Genomic DNA, 13,032 nt, shown 5'->3' with positions numbered 1-13,032 from the left:
TCACGCCATTCTCCTGCCTCAACCTCCCGAGTAGCTGGGACTACAGGCGCCCGCCACTGCGCCCGGCTAATTTTTTGTATTTTTAGCAGAGACGGGGTTTCACCCTGTTAGCCAGGATGGTCTCGATCTCCTGACTGTGATCCGCCCACCTCGGCCTCCCAAAGTGCTGGGATTACAGGCGTGAGCCACCGTGCCCGGCCTAATCTTTGCTAATTTTAATGGACATAGCTCCTAACCTGCAGGTCTCCTCCTGGTCACTAGGTTCTACTCCTCTGCAGGGCATAAGATGAGGTGAAAAAGAAGGAAAAGTCCAGGCAAAGACATCTAGTGGGGCTTTCCATCAGAGATGTCAACAGCAGAATGGTCTGGTGTAGAAAACACTTTAAGACCTGAAAAAATAAAAGGTGGCATAATGAGTATGGACTTGAAATTTAAAGGATGACACCTCATATCAGTGACCTTTCATCAAGGCACTTTCCTTTTTTTTTTTTTTTTTTTTTGAGGCGGAGTCTCCCTCTGTTGCCCAGGCTGGAGTGCAGTGGCCGGATCTCAGCTCACTGCAAGCTCCGCCTCCTGGGTTTACGCCATTCTCCTGCCTCAGCCTCCCGAGTAGCTGGGACTACAGGCGCCGCCACCACTCCCCGGCTATTTTTTTTTTTTTTTTTTTTTAGTAGAGACGGGGTTTCACCGTGTTAGCCAGGATGGTCTTGATCTCCTGACCTTGTGATCCGCCCATCTCGGCCACCCAAAGTGCTGGGATTACAGGCTTGAGCCACCGCGCCCGGCCTTCAAGGCACTTTCATCTACCAACAAAAGATACAAGTTAACATCAGCCTTGTTCCTTCTGACACTTAAGAGAAATCATGGTAAAGCTCTATAATTAGACCTTAAGAGTGGAATTTAAATACTATATTTTATTTTAAGCACTGTGAATTCCCAGGCAAACAGAGACAAATCCAAAATACAAGTTTAAAAAGTAGATGAAGCTCTTGACATGGGCATAATAATAAGATTGATCTTGATAATATCATTTATCAAACATCTATAAGTCTAGTAAGCAACTTCAATACATATTGTATTAAATTATCATTTTGTCCCTACAAGTCTGTAAGATGGGAATTACTGTTTTCATTTTGCAGATAGAAACACAAAGGCACAGGGAGGTTATGGCATTTATGCAAGGTCACATGTCCTGTAAGTAGTGGAACCATGATTTGAGCCTTATCAGTCTGGGTCCAAAGTCTATGCTTTCTCCTCTGTGTAAATCATCTTTTTGCTAAAATTGCCTCACAAAGCATTGATATCTGGGTGTCCAATCTCAGTCTCTAGTCTCAGCTTCAGTATCTGTCGCCTGGCTTACATGGTAATACTAATAGAAGACATTGAAAAGATTACCCAGGAGGTGCTCTATAAATGCTAATTTTCCTTTATAGCACATTTTCAATACCCCAGATCGACCTCCTTGTTACAAGGTTTCATCCTTGTCACTGAAAAATTCTAAAGAGTGCTGGTAGGATCAGGCGTAAATGCCCCAATCTGTCACAGAAGTAATCTGATTTCACCAGTTCGCAGAGGTGCATTGAGTGGTCAGTGTCAATGTAAAATCTCCACTGCCATCCTGCTGCCTCCCTCACCACCCGCAGGCATGGGCAGACCCCTGCCTTATGCCCTTCTTGGGTCTGGAGTTCCCTCATTTCTCTCCACCTATCCAAAGTCCATTTGTCTGACAAAATCCAGGTCAAATCCCTTCCTCCACAAAGCTCTCCTGACTACCCCGGCACCCACACTCTCTCTCAGGCTAGGCCCCTGTCACTAGTTAGGGTCATCGTCACACACTTTTATACTTAACCCTATGTTGTACTTGTTATCAAGTTCTCTCATGCACATATTTCCTGACTCTCCAATGAAAAACCACAAGATGCTGAAGAGCAGGAATACACTTTTAAAAATCACTTTGAAAGCTACAAAACATATTTGGTATCCATTTGGAAATTAGGGAATATTACAAAGAGCATATGCGATGACCAGGAGGGTAGGACTGACCACAGCCTCTAGTTTGTGTCTTCCCATTCAACTGTGATCTTTTCAGGAAGAGTGCATTCCTGATTGATTTTTGTACTTTCCTAAGTGTCTCCAGTATCTTTCTAGCATTTTCAAATAGTGAATGCTCAGTAAGTATCTATTAGTAATATTTATAACAAATTGTGTGCCAGGCACTGTAGAAAAATGATGTTTATGAATCATGTCACTCAATCCTCCCAGGCAGGAGTAACAGGTACATGGTGCGCTGTCCAGATCTCCTCTGAAAAACTGAGCCTCTCATTCCCCGGCTCCCAGCAATGTTGCTGGCTGCGTTACTCTCCAGGAATTGCACTCAGCTGTCACTCAGCGTTGGTTTTCTTCCCTCATTGACTGATCCCAGGGTTTAAAGGTCCAGCCCACTTGCCTCAGGTGGGCGACTCTAAAGGGCCCTCTTAGCTCCTCGATGCCACATGGGATCAGCTGGGGCTTTCGTGGGCACTGCATTGTAGTTCAATTCCCAGCTCTACCGAATCCTGCTTCCTTTATTCCCACAGATGTGGATTCCAGGGCAACCACACCGAACCCCCTGCATGCAAATCTCTACCTCAGAATCTATTTCCCAGGGAACTTGCCTAAAACAGTAGGTGTTACTAGTATCATTATTCTCATGATACAGATGAGGAAAGAGAGGCTTAGAGAAGTTAAGTAATTTGATCAAATGTAAGCACATAGTGCAAGGGGGTGCAGGGCAGAGCGGATGAGCCAGCCCTGAGCTCTTACCAAGATGTGCTGCCTCAAGAGCCCGTGCGTGCACAAACTCAGTAGTTTTCTATTTAACCTAACTAGACAGAGGAAATGGTTGTAAATGTACCCATGCAATATCTAGGATGAACAGGAAAAACAACTTCCTGATGATGAAGAAAGATTGTGAGTCATTTTTCTTTTTATAGAGACAGGGTCTCACTAGGTTACCCAGGCTGGTCTTGAACTCCTGGGCTCAAGCAATCCTCCTCTCTTGGCCTCCCAAAGTGCTGAGATTACAGGCATGAGCCACTGCACCTGGCCCTATTGTGAATGATTTTTAAGCACAACTGTTATTGTGGAATCTTTTCCTTTGAACGAAACAATAATCACGGAAGTCAGGGCTGGGTGTGGTGGCTCATGCTTGTAATCCCAGTACTTTTGGAGGCCAAGGCAAAAAGATAGCTTCAGGTCAGGAGTGTGAGACCAGTCTGAGCCACATAACAAGACCCCATCTCTACCAAAAAATATACAAACCCGCCAGACATGATGATGTGTATCCATAGCCCTAGCTACTCAGGGAGCTGAGGCGGGAGGATCACTTGAGCCCACGAGTTGGAGGCTGCAGTGAGTAGTGATTGTACCACTGCACTCCAGTCCAGGTAACAGAAGGATACCCTGTCTCTAAAATGATAATAATAATTATCACAGAAGCCTACAAAGTATTTGGAGGATAATGAAAAATATTGAGAACTCACACCAAGTTCTAGAAACTCTGCATGTGTAGAAGTTCCCCTCACTCCCTTATAGATGTAGAACAACTGTGTCTGGAGAACTTGGAAAGGAGTTTGGGTTGAACATTTGCGTGATTTCACAAGGTAAGGAATGGATCCATATCCTTTCAAGATAGTGGTACCTTAAATAGCTAGCCTCTGTACTTAATTTGGATTGAAAAACAGTTAGGTGCAACAATAGGGTTCTCTTTTCCATGTCTTCATTTTTTCAATTTATCCTGCTCTGTTAGTGTTTATGTGTAGGAAGGAAACAGTTATTTTAATCTAAGAAATATTTATGTCTTATAATCTAGTAATAGAAGAACACAAAAAAGATGTGACCTTGAAAAATATGAATAATTAAAATCAAATTTTGCGGGCTGACTATTTTTCTGAGCATATTTCTGTCTGTGTGTGTGTGTGTGAGAGAGAGAGAGAGAGAGAGAAAGAAAGAGAGAAAGATAGGTGGAAAGGAGAGACAGTCTTTTTTCATAACCATTTTTCCTAACTTAATATTTTAATTGAGATATATTCTAGCACAATTCTACAGTAGTTTGGATAAAATACATGCCTGACAGACATGGGAGATGGTAAAAGGCCTTCTTGGTTAAGTACTTTCTAAGAGGAAAGATTCAGCTGACTCTGAAGCCCAAATAAAATAATGCTTGCACCCTACAATATTTGTGCCCATTTTGAATTTACATAAATTCTTTAATACCATGCCTTAATTTATCTTCTTTCCTTAAAACATTTCACAACATTAAGATCATTTTTTCCCTAATTTCAACCCACGAACTAATTCAACAAATGTGTGTTATCTCCTACATGCCAAGCACTATACAAAATGGTTGAAAAAACCTTCACACCAATTATGGCCTAAAATTATAAACCCAAAGCCACTTAACCTCTTTGGATGTCTGTATTTATATCTTCAAAATAATGGCCGGGCATGGTGGCTCATGCCTGTAATCCCAGCACTTTCAGAGGCCAAGGCAAGTGGATCAGGAGTTCGAGACCAGCCTGGCCAATATAGTGAAACTCTGTCTCTACCAGAAAATACAAAAATTAGCTGGGTGTCATAGCACTTGCCTGTAATCCCAGCTACTCAAGAGGCTGAAGCATGGGAATCTCTTGAACCCGGGAGTCGGAGGTTGCAGTGAGCTGAAATCACACCACTGTACTCCAGGCTGGACAACAGAGTAAGAACCTGTCTAGAAAAAAGAAAGAAAAAAAAAGAAACTTACTCTCTTCTGGGTTTTTTAACCTTTTTTTAACATGAAACCTTCTCGAATTATATTTTTTTCTTATTTCTGACAGAGTCAGAAATATTTTTCTTTCTTAATCCTACAAGAAAAAAATAATACAAACACAGTGACCAACGCCAACAGACAAGAGTATTGCCAGCCCACAGGGGAGTACCAGGGTGGCCTCACAGTACAAGCTCAGCCGCACCTACAGGAGTACCTGCTACCATGGCTGGTGTCTCCCACACCTAAAGACAGGCCCAGTGCTGCCTCATATTCCAAATTTTCAAGAGAAGCCCAACATACAGATTTTTCATTTGAAATATACCCACTTAGAAACTTTGGCAACCAATTCAAAAAAGTATAAGAACTTGATTTGGGTCATTACTGTGGAGAACAAACAACATACAATTGAGGCAGCTTCGGCCTGGGAGTTGTCAGTTTGAGACTTTGGGACTAGGTGATCTCTGAGATCTTTTTCTACTTAAATAGTTCTATGGCTTTCATGAGAAGGCCTTGAGGCTTGGAACAGAGTGGCATGAAGCCAATTAAAATCACAGCTGCAGCTGCCAGAAGAGACAGTCTCAGCGTTATATGCATCCTGAAAAAAGGATCGTCCTAAGAGAAGCCATTCATTATGTTTAATAAAGTGGTTGGTAACAAGAAGTTAGGAAGAAGATCATTAAATCTAAATTAGATGATGTGTATTTTTAGGTGTGGGTTATAATTCTCCTGAGAACTGTGGAACACCAGATCTTTGATATTTGATATTAATAGGGATTGAAATTGATATATCTTCTGAAATGGAAAGATCACTTTGGTACATTATTGATCAAATTTTTACATCATCAGCATTCACAGAATCTCACATCACAGAGAAAGTGCAGAACAGGTCCCTGAGAGCACTCACTGGACCATATCACATCACTGATCCCATTGGTTCAGTAGACACATGGCTTCCATTGTGATATGCATCCACCACTGTGTTAGCTTAAGGCATCTCAAACTAAAGAGAGGCACCTAGTTTCAGAGTTCCAGAGAACATGAATTTATATCTTGGCAAAACGTTTATTAGTCGTGTGACCTTGGACAAGTTACTTAAATCTCTGGATTCATTTTTTTCACCTGCCAGATAGAAACTGTGAATATGAATTAATACATGCATGTAGATCCGGGCACAGTGACTCACCCCTGTAGTCCCAGCACTTTGGGAAGTCAAGGCAGGAGGATCGCTTGAGCCCGGGAGTTGGAGACCAGCCTGGGCAACATAGTGAGACCCCGTCTCTCTCTCTCCCTCTCTCTCTCCATATACACACACACACACACACACACACACACACACACACATATATGTACACACATGTAAAAGACTGACAAAAGGTAGGTATATTCAGCAAACGTTGCAAATGTTGGTAAAATGAAAGAATGTAAGTAACCAATTGGTTTTGTTTAGAAGATTCCAGAAAATCTAAGACAGAGTTTCTCGTGAGAATATCCTAACACACTAGAAGGTCAGGCCAAGGGTAGGAAAAGGCTATAGCTAGGGTCTGTGCATAGGAAATTACACATAACCCAGAGCTTATCTCATCTTTGCAGCAGCCAGCCTGTCAAAATCTGAACAAACCCATGGAGGTGTCAAACATACTGAGAAAATGCAAAGATGCTTTTCACGTCTCCAGAAGCAAAATCCTTTATTATTTGTGCACTTTGTTGTATCTCAAGTCATAACTAAAGCCCAGCTGAATAAGCCCTCTTTATTCTATGACATTATTCGGGTAGAAATTAAAGCAGAATGTATACAGCTAAGAGGTAGCAAGGCTGGACACTCATGCTGTCCAAGCTCCGATTATGCCAAGAATTCAATTTAGTTTATGAAAATGTCAGAGACTGTCTCTGTCACAGCTACTCTGACCTCATGAGATCTTCTCCATTGACAACTCCATAAAATCACTGCAGTGGCTAGTTTCTAGGCCACCATAATCCTTTAAATAATAGCTAAAACAAGACACAAGAACATTTATCAAAAGTAGAACTGAAGGTCAGGAGGGAAATTCTGGCTAATGGATCCTGTGACCCTTTTTTTGGTGGTAAAGGAGAGGGAGACTTTTAAAATGAACAATAATTTAAAACTTCTGATATTCTGAGTTAGTGCTAATATTTAGAATGCAATATATTTTTATCTTGGATAGGTGTCCCTTCAGTGCTGATTTTGATTCTTCTAAGATTTGCCTCTAGCCTTCAGCTCATTTACAATCTCCCCAGCCTAAAAGATGGTGTACAGATTGCCTGAGATAGGGACTAACAGCTGTGTTTTTTCTGGCAATTCAAGCACTTTGAATATAGGTCTTGGCATTTGAAATGCTAGCCTGCAAACTCTGCACTGAAGTTCTTTGAGAATTTATCAGTTTGTGCTTAGGGACTTTTCAAATGGAAAAATGAAGTTATTCATGTTTTCACAGGCAGTTCCAAATTCCAAATTGTGTCAAGGGTAAAATGTTTCTGTGTTTGAAAGGCCAAGGCAGAATTGCATAACCCAGAAGAGGACGATATAATGCTACCCAAGGAACAAATTGCAAGGCTTTAAATATTTGCTATTATAATTCTATAAATTTATGCAATAGGAAGTGGTTCTTTCTTGCCCCTTAGGGGAACTGAATTTGGTTTTCATAATAAATGTGCAAGGCTCTGAGAATTAGAAATTCAAATAGTTACTATAAAGAAAGAATGTTTTGCTTTATGTGTTTCCACACTTGGGAAGCTGTTTCTGAGTTTTGCCAGTGGCATGCTGTGTGAGTTTTTCCATGTTGTAATAGGTAATTGAGATTTGGGCAATTTTTATCTTTTCTCTTTTTAAACAATTGAGACCTCAGAGTCTGTGAAGCTGGACTGCCATATTGGTTCCCGGAATTCATTACCCAGACATCTTTCCAGGCCATGTACTTCTGATCACTCGTTTTTTCACTCATGTTTTAAGCTACGGAATGGAATATGGACTACATAACATGAAAACTAAGAGAACTATGAGTGCATTGTAATGATTGAGAAGTTGTGAAGTGTGTAGAAGGATTTCTATTGGCAGTAAGAATTTTTATATTTAAGTTTGTACGTGAGTAAGAGTTTCTACAAAACAATACACCAGTTAAACTAGCAATACTAAAGAAACCAGTACCAAGTTCTCAGTTAGTTTGAAACTGAGAGTTTCAAGAGGTAAATTCTAAGTAAGGACATGATGTGAAATGAAAATATAAACAAATAGGAAGAGAGGACCACTGAGAAAAATATCCTGGTCTAGTGGCTCTTAATCCCAAAGCTCAGTTTTCCCACATCACTTGTGCTGCATTCTGTCTGCAACTATTTTCATTTGGAAACCAAGCAACTGATTTCAAACTATAGGTATATATCTTGGAATATTTGCAAGCAATGGACTCGGTGAGGAAGGGTAGTTAGTTAAAACACACACACACACGGACACACACACACAGAGAAAGAGAGAGAGAGACAGAGAAATCAAGACAGCTATTCTTGTAGGTTCTATGTGTCAAGATTGTTTTGAAAGCTAACATTTTTTTCCAGAAACTCTGGTACACACCCTAGACAACCACAGTAAAAGCATAAGATTTTGTAAGATCTTAAGAGGAGAATGATAAAGGACTTAGAACTCGAACTCTCCCCAGAAGTTTCTTTCATCCAAACAGAACAAAATCATCAAAATTATGTAACCAAATACTTTTTTTTTAAGGGTGGGACAAACTGTTTCTTTTAAAAGCATATAAAGTCAATCCAAATTTTATTCAGGCTGATATTATTTGTTGTGATTTGTTTGGCTTTATGGCGAGCACAGGTGTACATGTTCTTCTCTGAAGAGCCTGAAGATGGAAGATAGTGTGCTTGTTCCATTTCCCATTAGAAGGGCGTACCATCATTCTATCCATCCTGGCAAGAACTTAATATTTGATATAACAGAGTAATAGGTATAAATCTTGCAAAGGTAAATGTATTAAACAAACAGAAGATAGCAGCATACGATTGCCTAAAATGATTATGCTATTCTACCCACTTTTTTGTTTCTTTAACTAAAATGACACAAAAGCCATCTATGTTTTTTCCTTGCAATGTTTTGATTTCAGAGCATATTTCTCCACATTGCAATGTTCCAAACAAAGTTCTTTCTTAATCTGGCTTTCTTAGAAAATGGGAAGAAAAACTTAAAAATCAGTAATACATAAAATTTATAATCTGTAAGAATTGGGTGATTTGAAGTAAATAAGTTTGATCAACTTGTGTGTTTGAAAGTTCAATATAGTGCACATAGGTCTGCAGGTATCTGAACAGGTGTGAATTTCAGAAGAACTGTAACTTTTAATTTTCACCCAATTTTTTAATTTAGCCATATATATTTTAATTTACCCAATCAGATAACAGCCTACCAATTAATTCATACTTAAGAGGTAACATTCCTTTCACGAATATTTACTAAGCTTCTGACATATGCTAGGCAATAACTAGTCATTAGGCTATGATGGTATCTAGAATGAATCATTGCCCTCCTCAAACCTATAGTGATCCAGCATAAAAGGTAGGCAATCAAACAAGAAATAACACAGAGGTGCTAAAGTGTGATGACACAGTGCTTACAGAAGAGCACATGTCCAAAGCATCTAACTTAGTTTAGGTGGGATAAAGAAAAGCTTATAGGAGGCACCACACACAAATATCTCCCTTCTGGTATTTGCCAGCACCTAAGCTTATGCAATTGTTGGTTGCCATGTTTATCATGTCTGCTCCTGCTAGCATGGAAGCTTCTTAAGGGCAGTGACTATTTTGTTCATTGCTGTATCCCTAGGACCTAAAGCAAGGTCTGGCACAGAACAGGCACTCAGTAAGTACTTGCTGACTTAATGACTGACTGGTTGGAAAAAAAAAAAAAAATTGGTGCTGGGGAGGGAGCCATCTGAGCCATATTGAGGAGTTTAGACTTCATCCCTCAGCCAGCGGAAAGTATGGGGAAGTTTTCAGCAGGGCAATGGCACAATCTGATATAATGTACCACACTAGCTCCAAAGAGAAAATGAACTGGGCAGAGAAGGGCAAGGCTGATGGCCTTTAGTCAGGGAGCTACACCAAGTGTGGTTCAAAATTAATTGAGGATGGTCTAAAGATCGTGATGCTGATAGGGTTGGAGAGAAGTGGGCAGATTCAGGAGATGTTTAGGAAGTGTCTGTAATTAGACGTGATGGAGGGAGAAAGGGGAATAGTCAAGAAGGTTTCCAGGCTTGAGTCACTGGCTGGTTGGATAATGTTAATATTCACTGAGACCACTGAGACAGGAAGCAGTGGAGCAGGAGGGGATTTTTTGGGAAAGATTAAGGGTTTAGTTTTGAGCCTGTGTACTTTGAGGTGTCTGCATGACACCCAAGTAAAAATTGTCCAATAGATAATCTGATAAATAGCATTGAATTTCAAGCTAAGAGTGAAGTCTGAAATGCAGATGTAAGTTGAACTAACTCAACGCAGAAATTCAGATGCACCCCAAACTTGTTAGGGAGTTACAATAACCAGAACAGAATTTTTGTCTTTCCGTTTTCATGACACTTGATGTGCCTCACTTGCTAAGCATTAGCTGCTGATGATGACAACTTCTTGGTGTCAGACTCGTCTTCAAGTTGAAGTGCCGAACTGCATTGACAGGGACCTGGACGAGTGCAATTTCCAAATTGCTTGGCAGCCAAAAGAGGTGAAAAACTCATTACCAAGCCATCTGTCCTGAGATTCTGTCCTGGTTTCTAGGCCAGAGAAATTTGAATAATCTCAAAAAAACTTAAATAGCACACACAAATTAGTGCTCATTCGCTATCCGCCCCATATCCTAGTTTCTTGTGCATGAACAAATCCCTCAGAAACTTGGGCATGGTGGCAGTATTAGCAAGTAGATACCCCAGCTGCAGCCTTCATTTCTATAGAAAACATAATTTAACAGAGGATCGGAAGCCTTTCCATTAAGTATGCTACTTTTGGAACATAAGTAACTTTTGTTACTAGTATTATTTTTATTCGCAATTCTATGTTCCACTTTCAATCCTGAAATAAAATATTCCTGTACAATAAAATTAAAAGGTAATAATAGCAATGAAATTTATCTAATGGTCAATTTGATTCACTTGTAGAAAAACTTTGCTGGATTTTTATTTATTTTATTTATTTTTATTTTTATTTTTTTTGAGACAGAGTCTCGCTCTGTCACCCAGGCTGGAGTGCAGTGGCTGGATCTCAGCTCATTGCAAGCTCTGCCTCCCGGGTTTACGCCATTCTCCTGCCTCAGTCTCCCGAGTAGCTGGGACCACAGATGCCCACCACCTCGCCCAGCTAGTTTTTTGTATTTTTTAGTAGAGACGGGATTTCACCATGTTAGCCAGGATGGTCTCGATCTCCTGACCTCGTGATCCGCCTGTCTCGGCCTCCCAAAGTGCTGGGATTACAGGTGCTGGATTTAAATCTTTCCTCCCCTCTTCCTTTTCTTTCCATTCTCGCTCTCATTTTCTCTCTCTCTCTCTCTCTCCCCTCCACTCCTTGCTTCTATTTCTTTTTTTTCCCTTTTGAACCCAAAAGCATGTGAGACAGGTCTCAAGCAATTTAGAAAGTTTGTTTTGTGAAGGTTAAGGACACACCCATGACACAGGCTCAGGAGGTCCTGACATGTGGCCAAGGTGGTCAGGGTACAGCTTGCTTTTATACATTTTAGGGAGACAAAATACATCGATCAATACCTGTAAGAGTTACATTAATTCAATCCGGAAAGGCAGGACAACTTGAAGTGGCAGCTTCCAGGTCATAGACAGATTCAAAGATTTTCTAATTGGCAATTAATTGGTTAAAAGTTATTATCAATAGAAAGGAATGTCTGGGTTACAATAAGAGGTTGTGGGGATCAAGGTTTTATCAGGCGGATGAAGCCTCCAGGTAGCAGACTGAGCGAGAATAGATTGTGAATATTTCCTATCAGACTTAAAGAGTCTGTTCTATCAGTAATTCCAAAAGGCAGGAAAGTATAATGAGGCATGTCTGGCTCCCCCTTCCCATCATGGCCTGAACAAGTTTTTCAGGGTAACTTTGGAAAGCCCTTGGCCAAGAGGAGGGGTCCATTCAGATGGCTGGGCGGGCAGTGTGGTGGCTTAGACCTTTTTTGTTTGTTGGTTGGTTGGTTTACACTTTGCATAATAAAATAACATGAAATTTTGAGTCAGACAGAACTAGGTTTGAGTCAGGTCTCTACCTTATTTTAATGGAATGGTCTGAACCTATTCCTGAGTTTTAAATAATAATAATATTGATTATTTAAAATATCACAGGGTTACTGTGAGGGTTAGATAAGAAAATATAGACAAAGGACATTGCAGAAAGATGACTCACAGGATGTGTTCCACAAATGTCATTTATATTCCCTTTTCCTCCAATATAAAATGTCATTTATATTTCCATTTTCCTCCAGCAAAAAGGCTGTCAGGTATCAGCATCATGAAACTTGCTGGAAATAGTTCAATTAGTTTCAGTGAGTGGAGGAAGAGAAAACCAGGCGGCAATTGATTCAAAAGTAAATGAAAAATAATGATTTGTAGATAGTAAGTGAGGCAGCCACTCTGTCAAGAGGCAGAAGAGGGTATAAGAGTGGAGCAACCGTAGGAAGGAGAATCAGAGTCAAGAAACATTTCTTGTTGCTAGTGGTTGATTGCTTTTTTAGGATGAGACTTGAGTATGACCATAACAAGAGAAGAGGGCTGAGAGAGGGGAGGAATATAAAGATGAGAGAGACCAATGATAGAGAAAAATCCTGAAGGAAATAGAATAACAGCAGCACTGATTAAAAGTAACTGTAGCTATCAAAACAAATTGCCAACTGAACACAAGCTCCCCTTGGGCAATGCAAGCAGGACCTTTGGAGACCTGGGATCACTATGATCCTGAACTTCATTCAGACTTTTTCTATTAGCCAGCAGTGCTAGGGCCCTCAGTGGATCTGTAGTTCAGGGATGAAGGGTACTGTAGGAGTCCACTAGAAGTAGCTGCCTTCCCCTGTTACCTTAAAAGGTAATTACTCATTGTATATCGTATATCAAGTGATGAAGAATTGTAGAGCTTAGATAAATGCCTGTTTGTGGGAAGTATAGACTACAGTTTGAATACAAGCTCCATCATTTATTATTTGCATGATCTTAAGAACAGTTTTGAAATTTCTCTAACTTTCTTTAACTCTAAAA

This window comes from Mandrillus leucophaeus, unplaced genomic scaffold (genome assembly GCF_000951045.1).
Source record: "Mandrillus leucophaeus isolate KB7577 unplaced genomic scaffold, Mleu.le_1.0 Scaffold1033, whole genome shotgun sequence".
In the NCBI taxonomy this organism is placed as follows: domain Eukaryota; kingdom Metazoa; phylum Chordata; class Mammalia; order Primates; family Cercopithecidae; genus Mandrillus; species Mandrillus leucophaeus.
The sequence above is the reverse complement of the archived record's forward strand: the minus strand, read 5'-3'. Positions refer to the sequence as shown.